The sequence below is a fragment of the Eublepharis macularius genome, chromosome 2 (genome assembly GCF_028583425.1).
Source record: "Eublepharis macularius isolate TG4126 chromosome 2, MPM_Emac_v1.0, whole genome shotgun sequence".
In the NCBI taxonomy this organism is placed as follows: domain Eukaryota; kingdom Metazoa; phylum Chordata; class Lepidosauria; order Squamata; family Eublepharidae; genus Eublepharis; species Eublepharis macularius.
In genome coordinates, this window is record NC_072791.1 from 4,824,539 (window position 1) to 4,840,298 (window position 15,760).

The following is a 15,760-nucleotide window of genomic DNA, read 5'->3' on the forward strand; positions in this document are numbered from 1 at the left end:
CAGCCTCGGGCCGCTGCTCTCCCACTGCTGTCGCTGCCTACCCCGACACAGTGGGGTGCGAGACCAAGGGAAATGAGGGATAGGAGGGCCAGCGCGATGTTCACGCATTTACAGCTGGATAGTCGGCGTAGCCTGGAATCCATCCCCGAGCAAACTGGTGATCAACCTTGGCTATATTGGAACAGATCGACCGAACAATCGGAGTGGGACACGTCACGCCGTGGCACCCTGAGTTGGGATTATGCGGAAGTCACCCCGTGGTCGGGGCAACAAGAAGTAAGTGAGCACCAGTGGGTGCAACTGCAGAGCAGAACGTTAGCCATTGACTCAGGTATTTCGGCAATCACCGGCCTGACAAAAGGAGTTTTAGCCGCGAGGTCCCAAGAGGAGCGAGGAGACGAGACACCCTTGCCTTGGCAGCAAACGCTCACTATGGGATCGCGGACTGAAACTAGGCAAACCTCGCAAACGGCCGAAGCTGCTGAGGGGGAGGAAACTGTGGGGAGAGTACAGCTTTTGGAAAACAGACTCATAAATATGGAAGAAAGTTTGGCTAGTGCCGTCCACCTGCTGTCAGTGCTAGTTGCGGGGGACAGCGGTCGGGATCGGCCCGCTGGATTACCAGACATCAGTCAGAGTTTGGCCAACCTTCAAACGCTCCTACCTCGGCCGGGGGGGTCCTATTCAACCCTGGCCGCAACAGCCACCAGAGACAGGAGATGAGGACTCGGTCACCGGAGAAGGACCCGGCCCAGATGAACCGTGTCCAGATGATTCCCGTCCTGACCAGCCGGGCGGACCAGTTGACCCGTGTCCAGATGATTCCCATCCTGACCAACCGGTCGGACCAGTTGACGATGGGACCAATGGAGGGGGTGACAGGCCGCAGCCGGGAGATCCCCGTCCCACCACTCCTACCAACGGCGGAGGAGAACTGTTACTGCCGGTGACTCCACTCCTCCCTCCAACCACGACGCAAGCTGACCAGCCGGTAGCCCCTCCACCTACAACGCGAGCGAACCAACCGCCAATTATACCAGGAACGGGACCAACGCCGGGGCCGCGAGGGGATACGGTACCTTTCCATCCGCTACCTTTCCATCCGCTACCTTTCCATCCGCTACCTCTCCATCCGCTACCATTACGGCCGGCCCCTCATCAGCCGCTGCCTAGAGGGGAACCAGCACCCGGTCGGCCAACGCGACCTATGCCGAGAGGACCCCCTCCCCAGCCGCTTCCGGGAGTGCCTCCACTGCGCCAGCCGCGACCGCACCCGCAGCAACCTCTACCACAGATGCCGCCAGCTCCACGACAACCCCTCGGCCCACTCGATGTCTATCCAATGCCGGCACCGGTCCCTCGACAAGACCTCCCGATGGGTTGGGTCAAGTTGGATGCTACGTTCGATGGGGGCCCTTCCAAATTGGGATTTTTTCTAGTACAAGTAGTGCAATTTTTTAATCGTTGGGGGCATCTTTTCGGAAGTGAAGCTAGTCAAATCGAACATCTGGGGTCACGTCTTCAAGGCAAAGCAGCTGACTGGTATGTAGGTCTGTATAACGTGGGGGCCCCTGAGTTAGATACACTCCAAGGGCTGGTAGACGCAATCCGAGCTCAATATGAGGATCCCCTAGAAGAAACCAGAGCCCGGACAGAATTGCAGGCTATCAGGCAAGGCAACATGTCGGCTAGAGACTATGCCGCCAAATTCCGACAACTTGCTGCCAAATGCCCAAGGTGTGAGGAATCCACCAAGATAATCATGTTTAAACAGGGTTTAAACCCTAGATTGCTGGACAGGGCTTTAATGCAAGATAATCCTCCTACGCTGTTAGGGTGGATACAATTGACCTGTGAAGTAGAAAACCGTCTGATGGAAGTTCGTTTGGTGGAGCAACACCAACAACCTCCGGGCCAAAGACGATCCTCCACTCCTGCTCGAGGAAGCCGGGGGGCTGGCTACGCTATCCGTGGAGCGAGAGATGCTAGATGGCAACAAGGATTGTGTTTGCAGTGTGGACAAAGTGGTCATTTTGCAGCGCAATGTCCTTATCGGCCTGTGCAAAGACCTCTGCTCCAACTCAGACGCCCAGCCCCCGCTGCCTACCCGGCGCCTACGCGCCCTACTCCAGCCCCCAGAACGATAAGAGGTAGGGGAGCGCCGAGAAGAAATCCCCCTGAGAGGGGGCTAGAACTGGAAGAAGTTATGGAATATGATCCAACGGCGATGGCGGGAGGGGAGAATCCAGAAAGCCCCTCCTCGGGAAACGAAATGGATCTGTCGTGAAAGGACCCAAACGACAGATCAAACCTCAGTCAGTTCCAGTTCCGAACCGACCGTACGGGTCCATACTCTTCATACCAGTGACTTTGGTGAATTCTGACAAAAAGATGCACATCCGGGTACAAGCCCTCATTGATTCGGGCTGCTCTAGAGACATTATTGCACCAGCCTTGGTAAACGGACTAGTGCTCCCTGTCAAAGACCTAGACATACCGGTCATTTTCGAGCAAATGGATGGCACTAACATGAATCCAGTAACTACAGAAACCATGCCAGTCATCACAGGCATGGGGCAACATTGGGAAAAAAGATCTTTCGTTATTAGTGCCACTGCAAAGTACCCTTTGATCCTGGGAAGCCGATGGTTATGCGATCATAACCCTTACATCAACTGGGCAGAGGGAAGCATCACCTTCACCCATGCGTCATGCAAAAGTCATCGGTGGGATCAAAATTGGGGAAAAGATCCGACCACAACCGAACCGGCTCTCCTCTCCCAGGAAGAAATCAACCTAATACCCAAACAATACAGGGCGTACACACAAGCCTTCACAGAAGAAGAAGCCAACTCGTTACCTCCTCACAGGAGGACAGATTGTGCTGTGGAAATTTTACCTGGCGCCTCGCTGCCCAAAGGCCGCCTATACCCTATGAGTCCCACCGAAAGAGAGGAGCTCCGCAAATTCATCGACCTCAACCTTCAAAGAGGATTTATCCGGCCAGCTAACAGTCCCCATGCAGCTCCAGTACTCTTTGTAAAGAAGAAAGATGGGGGCTTGAGATTATGCACGGACTTTCGAGGTCTTAATGCGGTCTCTTCCAGCAATGCCTACCCCATTCCGCTCATAAGAGACCTACTCAACGTCGTGGCTCAAGGTAAGATCTTTACGAAATTAGATCTGAAAGATGCTTACTTTCACGTTCGTATTCGAGAGGGGGATGAATGGAAAACGGCCTTCAACACATCACTCGGCCAATTCGAATACTAAGTTATGCCTTTCGGCCTGGCCGGAGCCCCCTCAGTTTTCATGTCCATGATTAATGAAGTACTGCATGAATTCCTCTATAAAGGTGTAGTGGTTTATCTGGATGATGTGTTAATTTATTCAGAAACTGAAGAGGAACACGTAGAACTGGTAAAAAGAGTCTTAACCACCCTCATGAATAACCAATTACCTATTAAACTCTCCAAATGTGAATTTCACAAGACGGAACTCACTTACTTGGGATATTGTATCTCCCGGGAGGGTTTGAGGATGGATCCCAGTAAAATACAAGCAGTACTACATTGGCAAACCCCCACAACCCGCAAGGAATTACAATCCTTCTTGGGCTTTGCCAACTTCTATAGAGAGTTTATTGCAAATTTCGCCCAAATCACACTCCCCCTAACTGAACTGTTGAAAACCAAAGATAAGGGGGACCAAGCCAAAAAACCAAGTGCGAAATTGGCTTGGACGGCGGAATGCCAAACGGCGTTCGACCTCCTAAAAACGCAGTTTGTATCAGAGCCCGTCTTACAACACCCCGACGAAAGTCGCCCGTTCATAGTACAGGTCGATGCCAGCGATACGGCAATTGGGGGTGTACTACTACAGCGGGGGGCGGATGAAAAACTCAAACCCTGCGCCTTCCTTTCTAGAAAGTTTTCAGAATCGGAAAGGAATTGGAATGTATGGGAGAAAGAAGCCTTTGCTGTAAAAGCGGCTCTCACTACCTGGAGACATTGGTTAGAAGGAGCCCGCCATCCGTTCGAAGTCTGGACGGATCATAAAAATTTAGAAGCCCTGCGCAGCCCTCGCAGACTAAACGCCAAACAACTGAGATGGGCGGAGTTTTTCTCCAAATTCGATTTCACATTAAACTTCCTTCCTGGGAAAACCAACTTCTTGGCGGACGCTCTATCACGCATGCCCCAGCACAAAAGCAAAAGGGAGGAGACAATAGACACAGTCTTCTCACCTACGCAACTAGGGGGCGTGGTGACCACACGCAGCCGCACCACCCGCTTTCCCCAACCTGACCAAGGATGGAGAGAAAAATTAAAAGCTGAAGTGGAAAAGGAGGGGGAAGATGTGCCCAAAGACAAACTGCCACAATCCAATCAGGGGGAATGGCTCTGGGGGGATCGCTTCTATGTACCCAAAAGCTTGAGGAAAGAAGTGTTACAACGCTGTCACGATGCCCCCACAGCGGGACATTATGGGTACTTAAAAACACTTCATTTGGTACAGCGCCAATTTTGGTGGCCGGGCATGCGCAAGGACATTTCACAATATGTAGCGTCTTGCCCCATCTGCCTCAGCGCCAAATCCCGAAAAGGAAAGCCTCCGGGACTCCTACAACCCCTAGAAACGCCGAGCCGACCGTGGGAAATAATTTCCATGGACTTTATCACAGACTTGCCCCCCTCCAAGGGACACAATTGTATTTTGGTCGTGGTCGATTTATTCTCCAAGCAAGCCCATTTTATACCTTGTACTACTATTCCTACGGCTAGAAAACTAGCTGACATCTTTATAAAAAACATTGTAAAAATACATTCTTTTCCATCCAAGGTGATCTCGGATCGCGGCGGACAATTCGTTGCCAACTTCTGGCGGGAGCTTTTACAACTACTGGGTATTGAACAAGGTCTGAGTTCAAGCCACCACCCAGAAACAGACGGACAGTCAGAAAAAACAAATCAAATATTAGAACAATTCCTGCGCTGTTATATTAATTTCCAACAGGATAATTGGTTTGATTTACTCCCCTTGGCAAAATTCTCGTATAATAACAGCGTGCACGCCTCTACGGGAGAAACTCCCTTCAAAATCGTCTATGGCTTCCACTTCAAGCCCTTCCCATTCGAGGCGCTTCCCCCTCCTACTACAGCCTCCAACGACGTCACCGAATGGTGGGGGGAAGCAGCCCAACAGTGGACGCAGATTAAGAAACATTTCATCAAAGCCAAACAGGATTACAAAAAATACGCTGACCGCCACCGCGCGGCAGAATGGGAATTGCAGCCGGGTGATCTGGTCTACTTATCCACAAAGAATTTGAAAACAACCCAAACCAGCCGCAAGCTAGCGTTGAAATTTTTAGGTCCGTTTCCTGTTCGCAAAGTAATCAACAAAGTGACTGTCGCTTTAAATCTGCCAAAAAATCTTCGTCATGTACATGATACCTTCCATGTAAGTTTATTGAAGAAAGCCCCTCCTGCTAACCAATGGCACACCCGTGCACCTCCAATCCCCACTCCGATCGATGATCAAACCCACTATGAAGTACAACAAATACTAGACTCTAAAATACAAAGGAACCAGTTATTTTATCTCATTAGGTGGAAGGACTTTGACTCTGGGTTTGATGAATGGGTGAACTCTGTACACGTTCATGCCCCTAGGTTAGTTAAGGCGTTCCACTCCCGCTATCCACAAAAACCTGGAGGGGGAGCATCTTAGAGGGGGCAGAATGTCAGGTTCAGACTGCTTTCTTGTATGCCTTTGCTTAACTGACTCCATTTTAATCCTTTCAGTGTGTAAGTGCTCTCTTCCAGGTGTCAAGGTTCCCAGGCAGCTATCTCGCAGAAAAGGATTGTTTTGGCTACCGACGTTCCACCAAGAACCGGCCTTGGGAGCTTCCCGCTCTTCCGTCTTCAAAGGGGTTGTTTTGAGAACTGTGGGGGGAGGTTGGGCCTGCTAAGATCTGTTACTCTGTATCTCATGCTTTGCCTGTCATTGGTAACAATGCACATGTACCATCCTGGACTTTGTGTTCAGGCTCGTGGACTATAATGAACTAATTCTTCAGTAAAAGCCTTTTGGAAACAATGGACTGTTGTCTGATTGCAGAAGGTAGTCTGGAGTAAGAACGTTATCTAGCCACAAGTCTGACACTACGAACTTCCCCGGTGGTTCCGGATCAGGCCGGGCGGCGGGGGGGGGGGGCGGCCAGTGGAAGTGCACATAGCGCGCCTCGCCCAGGAGGAGGCAGCCAAGAGTCGCGCCTTGGTCTGGCTGTGCGGGCGCAGCGCCAGCCCGGCTCTTCATGGCCCTCGGCTGGAGAGGTGCGCCCTGGGCAGGCAAAAGGGGAGGCCGGGTCCCGCTGCCTGCCTCGGGCTACGGCACGGAAGGGGTTGCTCGCAGGTGATTCGCCTACTCTCTGTGCCTCGTGGAAACTCCCAGTTCTCTCATTCGGTAGTTCTGACGCAACCTCATGGCAGCACATAGCAGAGATACCCAGTGTGCCCTTTGCATTGTTTGGCTTTCTGCCATGTGCCTCGTTGGCATCACAGCCTGGCTTTTTCAATGAACTCCTGGGCAATTCCTTCCTCGTGAAAGACAGCCAGCACAACTGCACGGTCTTGGGTTCAAATGCACAAGCAACAGAAAGAAACAGGATGCCACGATGGGGTGTGTGCGCGTGCATGCAGGTGAGAGGAGGAATATCGGGGGATGTGTAAGTCTTTTAGAGTCGAATTTCGTAATCCTTGCGGGGAGCCAACCTGATGAGGCAAAGCCAGTCGAATGGGTCTGCAGCACACGCCCTCCTCCTCTGAGGTCGCACTTTGCTTTCCAGGCTTCCGGAGAGGCGGGTGAGGGCGCCGTGGCATCTCTAGGAAGCCCCAACGGATTCCAAGTTCGGCAGGTGTTGGTTGGGTTACAGCGATGCTCTTTCGTGGGGCTGACCTTGAAGACTGTTCGGAAAACAGAGTTTCGCTTACCGTAACTGCTGTTCATTGACGTCTTCTGCGCAGGCACACAAACCCTCCCTCCCGCCCCGCTGTGTCTTCCAGAAGTTGGAGTTTGGCGGGGGCTCTGGAGAAACTGAGGGTGCGGGGTGGGGGGGGGGTGCCGTGGCCAGATGCCGTCTGGGCGGGAAAGTCCGCGCATGCATATCCGGTGGACGGGCGCCCCCTGGCGGACGTTTTGCTAAGAAAAAAATATCCAGTCGGCAGGCCTGTGCACGCAGCGCCATATGGGACTGCACAGAAGAGGGACAATGAAGCCACCGTACGCCTTCGGCTGCGCGCCGGTCCCGCAGAAAGAGCTCCTTGGCCGTCAATTCGGGCCGGAGCGTTGCATTGCATTGCATTTCCAACGCGCCGAGCGCGGGGCTCGCTTCCCCGGCGTTTGCACGTCGCGCTCCTGCTGGCGGCCGGCTGGAGCGAGGCAGGCCGCAATTGCGCGGCTCCGCCAGGAGGAGGCGGCGGAGAGGCGCGCCCGGCCTCGCTCTCCGCCGCGGCGCTGGCGGGCTGGAGAGGCGCGCGGCGGCGCGGCCAAAAAGGGAGGCCGGGTCCCACGGTCTTGCCGAGGCTACGGCGAGGAGGTGGCGCGCTGTTTGCAGGCGATCCGCCTCCGGCTCGGCGTCACAGTGCTGGGGTGACCAGGCCCAACGTGCTGCTCTTCGCGGAGCCCCGAGTGCGAATCCGCTCTGCGTGCGGCGGCGCCTGCAGGGCCCGAACTCCCGGGCTCACGCGCTCCGCCGGCCTCAGCCTCCCCGGCGCTTGGGATTACAGGCGCGCGCCACCGCGCCCGGCTGCCTCCAGAGCCGTCCGGCGGCCTGATGGTTCCGGAGCCGCGCTGGCCGCGGGCAAAGGCCTCCTGGGCGAGGCGGCCGAGCAAGAGCCGAGCGCAGCTGCGCCAGACCGGGGAGAAGCTGCCGAGCGGCAGCGCTCCCTGGGGCCCTTTCGAAACAGCCGCGCCAGAGCTTCACCCCTTGTTGGCCTCTGAAGCCCCGCGGGGCTCGACTCCGACTTTGCAGCGGGGCGAGAAGGTCCCGACCCCCATTTGGAAGGCAGCAAATGCAAGGAGAGCCGCCCCTGCTAGCATCCGAGATCCAGAGGAGTTAGCCGCCCGTGTTAGTCTGTAGTTGCAAAACAGTCAAGAGTCCAGTAGCTCCTTTAAGTCCAACCAACTTCATTGTAGTGTAAGCTTTTGAGAACCACAGCTCTCTTCGTCAGCTGCATTGTCAGCTTTTGAGAACCACAGCTCTCTTTGTCAGATGATGAAGAGAGCTGTGGTTCTCAAAAGCTGGTGGTGCATCTGATGAAGAGAGCTGTGGTTTTCGAAAGCTTACACTACAATAAAGTTGGTTAATCTTAAAGGTGCTACTGGGCTCTTTCCTATCCTGCAAGCAGGCATCGGCACCGGGGGGCGCAGAAAGATCAAGCCTTAGGACTAGTTTCTCCAGAGCGTTTGGGCGCAGGGTCATACATGTTGGTTGTTGTGGGTTTTCCGGGCTGTATTGCCGTGGTCTTGGCATGCCAAGACCACGGCAATACAGCCCGGAAAACCCACAACAACCATCGTTCTCTGGCCGTGAAAGCCTTCGACAGTACGTCATACATGTTCTTGGTGAGCTTGATTCCAGTATTCCCAAAGTTAACCGTTCATGAGCACACAGAATTCCCCCAGAAAAGCCACCAGTTGGGATGCGGGAGGGCCCCTCTTGGGTCGCCCTGCAGCAGCCCAGGGGCAAACGGTTTGGGGCAGAGGCCTTTTCGTGCCTCCTGGTGGCACAAGCGCTGCCCCGCGGAGGGCGCTGGAGCCGCCAACCACAGCCCGCCCTGCTGCTCCCTGGCGCCTGCGGCCTGGCCTGGCAATCCAGAAAATGTCGGCTGCATCGAACATACGCATAGCCTGAAAAAAATCTGAGGACTTTCTCAATACTTCCAATGGAAAAATTAGGAAATTTGGGGGAGCACTGGCGGGGGGCGGGGGACTCATATTTCTTTCCTTTAAGAATGAAATGCTTAAGACAAGGATTTTCTCACTAAAAACGGCTGAGGCTTTCCCCATTTTTTTCTAGTGAAAACTCGGATTGGGGGTAAATATAAAGAACTCCTTTTTGGCCATTGACCTATGGACACCCAAAAAGCTTGATTTTATCCCCCATGAAGGCTCGGAAGGGTTATCGTGAAGTTTGGGCTGCAGCGTCACCAATACGTCGGTGATAGGCAGCTCTGCCTTTCTTTTCCATCTAGTTTCGCAGTGCTGTTGATGTTCTGAAACGGTGCTTGGAGACAATAAGGGGCTGGATGAGGGGGTTCTGTGAGTTAGTAGAAAGGCTGGCCAGCGATGTGAGATCTCCCCTGTCTGGGATGGGGTTATAGCCCCCACCCTGAAAAGCCAGGTTCACAATCTAGGACTACTGCAAGACACAGCAGACACCTTAGAAAGTCAGGCGGCTGCCGTGGCTTGGAGGGCGTTTGCCCAGCTTCAGCTTGTGCACCAGATGCGTCCATTCCTGTCATAGTCAGATCAAACCACAGCGATCCATGCCTTCCTTACATCTCCACTGGACGATTGCAATGCACAACTGGATGGACACAACCTGGCACTAAACCGGTTGAAATTCACACTGTTTCAATGCTAAGGGGCTCCTTTGAGCATCGCTGCCCTCTCTCCTTCCCCCCGGACCCTGTGCCTTTCTCACCTCTTGAGCAAATGGTAAAGAATTCAACAGCACTGAGCGGAAAGGTAGACGTCCTTGAAAAAGAATGACAAGATTCCACCTGGATGTGTCGTCCCATTTACTTGGAAACACGTTTTGTGAGCTTCCCTGAGATTTCCTTCCTCTGAGGCAGCCTTTAGGATGAGGGGCCTGGGTGAGAGCAGAGGGTAGCAGAAGGTCTGAAGGCGTCCAGTCTTGAGTTGTAAAAATAGAAAAGAGTCCAGTAGCACCTTTAAGACTAACCAACTTTACTGTAGCATAAGCTTTCGAGAATCACAGCTCTCTTTGTCATATGCAATAGTAAAGAGTCCAGTAGCACCGTTAAGATTACCAACTTTATTGTAACGTAAGCTTTCAAGAACCACAGCTCTCTTCATCAGATGCAATAGTAAAGAGTCCAGTAGCACCTTTAAGATTACCAACTTTACTGTAGCAGAAGCTTTCGAGAATCGCAGTTCTCTTCTTCAGATGCATGGAGGGTAAGAAGAAACTGGTCACATATATAGGTGGAGATTTCATTATCAGAAGCAAACTCATCCCATTATCAGAAGCCACTGATTGCATCTACTCCCTCCTCCCCTCTCCATTCATTTCTTTTTATTCTCCATGCATCTGAAGAAGAGAACCGTGATTCTCGAAAGCTTATGCTACAGTAAAGTTGGTTAGCCTTACAGATGCTACTGGACTCTTTTTTCTATTTTTGCTACTACAGACTAACACGGTTAACTCCTCTAGTCTTGAGTTGCGCATCCAGCGCTGCTTTTTTTTTCTGGAATTCTTGCAATGGGTGCCAGGATAGACATAGCCAACATTATGCCGTGCCCCCGTACCACCCATACAGAAACAGTACTACATAGAAGGCACCTTCACTGGCGTTTTGAAGACAATTACCGCACCATTTGAAGAGACACCCAATTTTGGCTAAGGGAACGGAGTCCTTTGCCACTTTCACAGACAGGACGGTATTTACTTGGAGTTTCCTATTCGGGACTATTTCAACACGGTTTACTTCGCCATCACGGTTCTGTTCACGGGACATCTACTTTTGAATTTATAACAGTGGTTTGAGGCTGTAGTGATAGTGTTTATTATTATAGTGTCTGATTGACTGTTTTTGATTTCTTTTGATAACAAGGCCACTGTGCAATTTAACTGTGTCAGTGTGTTTATATCGATTTAATTTGCCCATTTCCTTCACTTGTAGTTTTGTACCCATTGTGTTTGCCCGTACCACCCATGGCTGGGACTAAGCCCGTGTAGCCCCCAAACACTGCAAATATCCTACACAGACAGCATGAAAAGCACCGGGGGATACGCACAGGTTATGGAATTGGCACACAGGCTGATTTCTGAGTGGGTCGCTTGATTTTCCTACATGGAAGTTTTTTCGATGGACAAATGTTGTAATGTACGACCCACACATACCTTTTAGGGCTTTCAAAAAGATTTCCTGTATCCATAGCGTACCTGTTCACTGAGAACCAAAGAGGATTGCGCAGAAGGAGTTGAGACCACCAATATGAGGAGACATCACAACGGACTAGGATTGCATAAATCCTAACGAGCATAGCAGATTAGATGCGATAGTGTAGACACAATGCAGAAAAATGGTATCACATCAGTAGAAAATAGTGCAGTGAAAAGAGAATAAAATATGCAGCACGGAGATGCTACAGCCTGGCACACGTAGGTATCGTCCGCAGCCCTTTCTCCTTTTATAAAGCGCCTTCCTGACCCATTCTGTTATTGCATTGCGCTTTCACCCTTACAAAAATGCCAACCATGCCACTATGGGGTGTGTGCGCCCGTGCGCGCAGAGGAAAGCAGCGCTGCAGGAGGAACATCTCTAGGAAATCCTGGAAAGGGGATGTGTGTGAGTCTTTTACAGCAGAATTCCATATTCCCTTCTGGGAGCCAGCCGGATGAGGCAAAGCCAGTCGAAGAGGCTTGAAGTTGAAACCCTTGCTTATCCGTGGCGGAGTTTGCTTTCCAGGCATCCAGAACGGTGTGTGAGAGTCCCTGATTGCCGTTTCTCTCTGCAGGGGTTCTTGTTTTGGGGGGGGGGTGCGGAGCATTCTCCCTCCTGGAGCCTTCTGATGATGAATCCCTGGAAAGTGTATTTCAAAGGAGGGACCTGAGAGGGCAAGATCCATTCCCCAGCAGACTCAAAACAGCTTGGCCTGGGGTCAGCTTTACTTTCCAGGCTTCCAGAAACAAACGTGGAGAATCTCTGGTTGTAGTTCATCTGCAGAAGAGTCCTGGTATGGAGGGGCGGGGTGGAGCATCCTCCTTTCTGGAGCCGCCTGAGGACCAAACCCATGAAAGATCCCTTCCTCAGCAGAGCTCTCCACCTCCCAAACACCCGTGGGCACGTTCTTGGCACAGCTCAGAACCCAAGAGTCCCAAGCCCTCTATTCTCCTTCATCCACCTGTGGTCTGTATGCCTAACCAGAATGCTTGTGCGTAAACAAAGATACAGCAGCCCTTTGATCATCTGAGAAAAAGAGGCCTGAACCAGAGGCAGAATGAGGCCTGAACCAGAGGCACCCCCCCAGATTAAAGGGGGGGTGCCGGTGTATCAGTGTTCGCAGGCAAGGAGTAGCATCAGGCACGCTTTTAAAAAATGGTATTTACAAAACAGCCATTTCGACCAGCCTTGTGCCATAGCATCTCTAAGCAGCTCCGGGGATTCCACGTTCGGCAGGTTTGGGTCGGGTTGCAGCGATGCTCTGTACATGGGGCTGACCCTGAAGACTGTTTGGAAGCGCCAACTTCAGTTCAGCACAAGATGAACAGGATGGAAAAACATCCCCGTTGGATTTATTGGACTCTTATTGGAATGAACTGGATAATATTGGCACACGCACGAGTTCTTGGACAACACATGTCTTTGGTATTCTGATCATTCTAATGAGGCACTGTCCCTTTAAATGACCATGCCCTGGTCCCTTTTACTATTTTTGTGAATATGATTTAATATTGTACTTAAGCACGCTGCACTCTACTGTAATCGGGTAGAACTCTTTGAGTATGTCCTATAATTTGTGACTTTTGGTTGCTGTTCTTTATTGAATGTATATTGAATGCCTCGTGGGTGGCAAAACACTGGAATTGGCATATTTTGCGTCTTTAAAATCTGTGACTCGAAGAACTCAGCCCACGCAGGTCTGGGAAAGGAGGGGAGCTGGGTTGCCAGCCTCCAGGTAGTGGCTGGAGATCTCCCGGAATTACAACTGGTCTCCAGGCCACAGAGATCAGTTCACCTGGAGAAAACGGCTACTTTGGGGGGTGGACTCTATGGAATTATGACATGCCAAGGTCCTTTCCCTCCCCAAACCCCACTTTCTCCAGGTTTCACCCCCCAGATCTCCAGGAATTTCCCAACTTGGAGCTGGCAACCCTAAGCGACAGCGGAGGCTGTGAAATGTCTCTACTCCAGCAAGATCTGAGTTTAGAGGATGCCAAAGAACAACTCTTAGAAGAGTGTGAAGGGATATGGAAACAAGTGGAAGAATGCCAGAACAAATTAACAATTCAAGAAATAGAAACTGTTCCAGCTAGTGATCCCAAGTTGTCTTTGTTACTGTGCCGGATGAAGGCTCTAACTGCAGAGTTCAACCAGTGGCAGAAAAGAACACCAGAAACAATTACCACGAATCCAAATGTTCTGGTAGCATTAGGAAAAGATCAGTTGCAGAGACGAGATCACAGTCTTGAAATGATTTTTATCAACTGTCCATGCGAAGAATAAAAAGCTGAATGAAGACTTGCTAAGGGAATAGCAGCAGCTAATAGAGTGCCTTGATCAAACAGGGAGAGAAGTGAGCGATCAGGTTGTACAGTTTTCTGAGAAAAGAACCTTTCCAGAGCTGAAAAGTAAAATGCTGAAAATAAAAGCCTGTAAGGTAGAGCTCTTGAATATTATATATTATATTATAATATTATAATATTATAATATTATATTATATTATATTATAATATTATACAATATTATAATATTATATAATAATTAATATTGTATACTATTAATATTATATAATATTAATATATATATATATTTATATATAATTATATATTAATTATATAATTATATAATTATTATAATAATTATATATTATTATAATATATAATATTATTATATAATATATAATATATAATATATAATATTATTAATATTATTAACATTATTAATATTATTAATATTAATAATAATATTAATATTATGATATTATATTAGGGAGTTCCTTGAAGATGATAGATCCAGAGGAGTTAGCTGTTTTAGTCTGTAGTTGTGAATAAAAGAGCTTATGCAACAGTAAAAGTTGGTTAGTCTTAAAGGTACTGCTTGACTCTTTACTATTTTCCTTGAAGATGATGGCATTCACAGAAAAAAAAGACACGTTCCTCTAGAGAGGAAGATGTATAACTGCTACTGCATGAAATTTTAGATAGCCTTATCAATACATGGATAAATAAACCACACGATCCATAGGTAACAATAAACAATTCATTTTGGTCACCTTATATTGAACTTCTGCTACGATCTGGCATTGCATTACGACAGAAGATCCCAACAGAATACGTCTAGAAAACTTTTACGAGTAATAAAAGAAGATGCCACCTTGTCATCAGCAATAAAGTTGAATTGAATTGAATCAGGGCCGGATCTAGAGGGGGGGCAGGGGGGTAGTCTGCCCCCAGCGCCACCAGGGAGGGGGCGCCGGAAGCAGCTCCCAGAACGTGCAGGCGGCAGCATGGGCAGCCGCGCTGCCTTTTGCTTGCCCCGCGGGACGGGGGGCGGCTGGCTTGCAGCGCACCCCCTGTCCTGCAGGGCAGGAAAAGGGCAGTGCGGCTGCCCATGCCATTCACTTGCCCTGCAGGGGGCAGCTGACCGCCCTCTGTCCCGCGGGGCAGGCGCATGGTGCGGGCAGCCTCGCAGCCCCCCGCACTGCCTTTTGCTTGCTCCGCAGGACAGAGGGCGCACAGCAAGCCCTCTGTCCCACGGGGCAGGCGAAAGACAGCGTGGGGGGCTGCAAAGCCGACCGCGCCATTCACTTCTGAAGCGAATGGTGCGGGCAGCTTCTCAGCCCCCCGCGCTGCCTCCGGCATGCAGCGTGATGACATCATCAAAATGACATCATCACGCCATGTCAGGAGCGTGCGCACGCTGTGCGTGCGCGTGAGGGCCGGCAAGCGTTGCCCCGGGCACCGGGAGCACTAGATCCGGCCCTGAATTAAATGTTCTTTTGTGAATGACAACATACACAACAAACAGTGTACAAACCAGTGTTTGAATGTGACGCTGCAGCAGTTTGTCCAGCGACCAGGCCGGACTTGGGAACCCTCCCAGAGCCACACCCAGAACCCAGACTGGCAGCCCCACCATCCAGCCTTGCCACCCTTGATACTCACCCGACAAGGGGGAAACAAGCAGCAGCAAGGAGGAGACAGGCAGCAAAGGCACCAACGGAGAACTGGACTGCTGAGGAGGGCCCAGGCGCTGACAAGCTCTCATCGGCAGGAGGCAGGCTAGATGGCAGCTCCCGGGTCCTAGCCACAGCCTGCTCCCCAGACAGGCCCTTAGAGCAGCCCAGCCTAGCTGAAGGAAGAGGGCACAGGGGGCAGAGCCACCACAGGCAGCAGATCATGGGCAGCACCGGTGGCATAGGGCCGCACCCCAACCCAGTGGCAGGCATGGGAAGAACTACAGCCCAACAACCCAGCAAACAGGCTAGAGGGGATAGAAAAGGGCCAGAAGAGGCTGGGAGCAAAACAGGCACAGCTGTGGCTACCTAAGGCAGCCAGAGCAGCAGCTAAGCTGTTGGGGGTGGGGCTAGGAGGTGGTGGCTGGGAATGGTGGTGGGATAAAAGAGAGATCCAACCATAAGTGGGGGAGGGAGGAGGTTGAGAGGAGAGTGTGGGAGCAGGAGGGCGGCTTGGCTGCGGCTTGGCTGCGGCTTGGCTGCGGCTTGGCTGCGGCTTGGCTGCGGCTTGGCTGCGGCTTGGCTGCGGCTTGGCTGCGGCTTGGCTGCG

General features: G+C 51.2%; 1 pseudogene; it reads left to right on the plus strand.

The window, feature by feature from the left end:
- Positions 1 to 13,151: 13,151 nt before the first annotated feature.
- On the plus strand, positions 13,152 to 14,332 carry LOC129325267 (centromere protein K-like; annotated as a pseudogene).
- Positions 14,333 to 15,760: the final 1,428 nt, after the last annotated feature.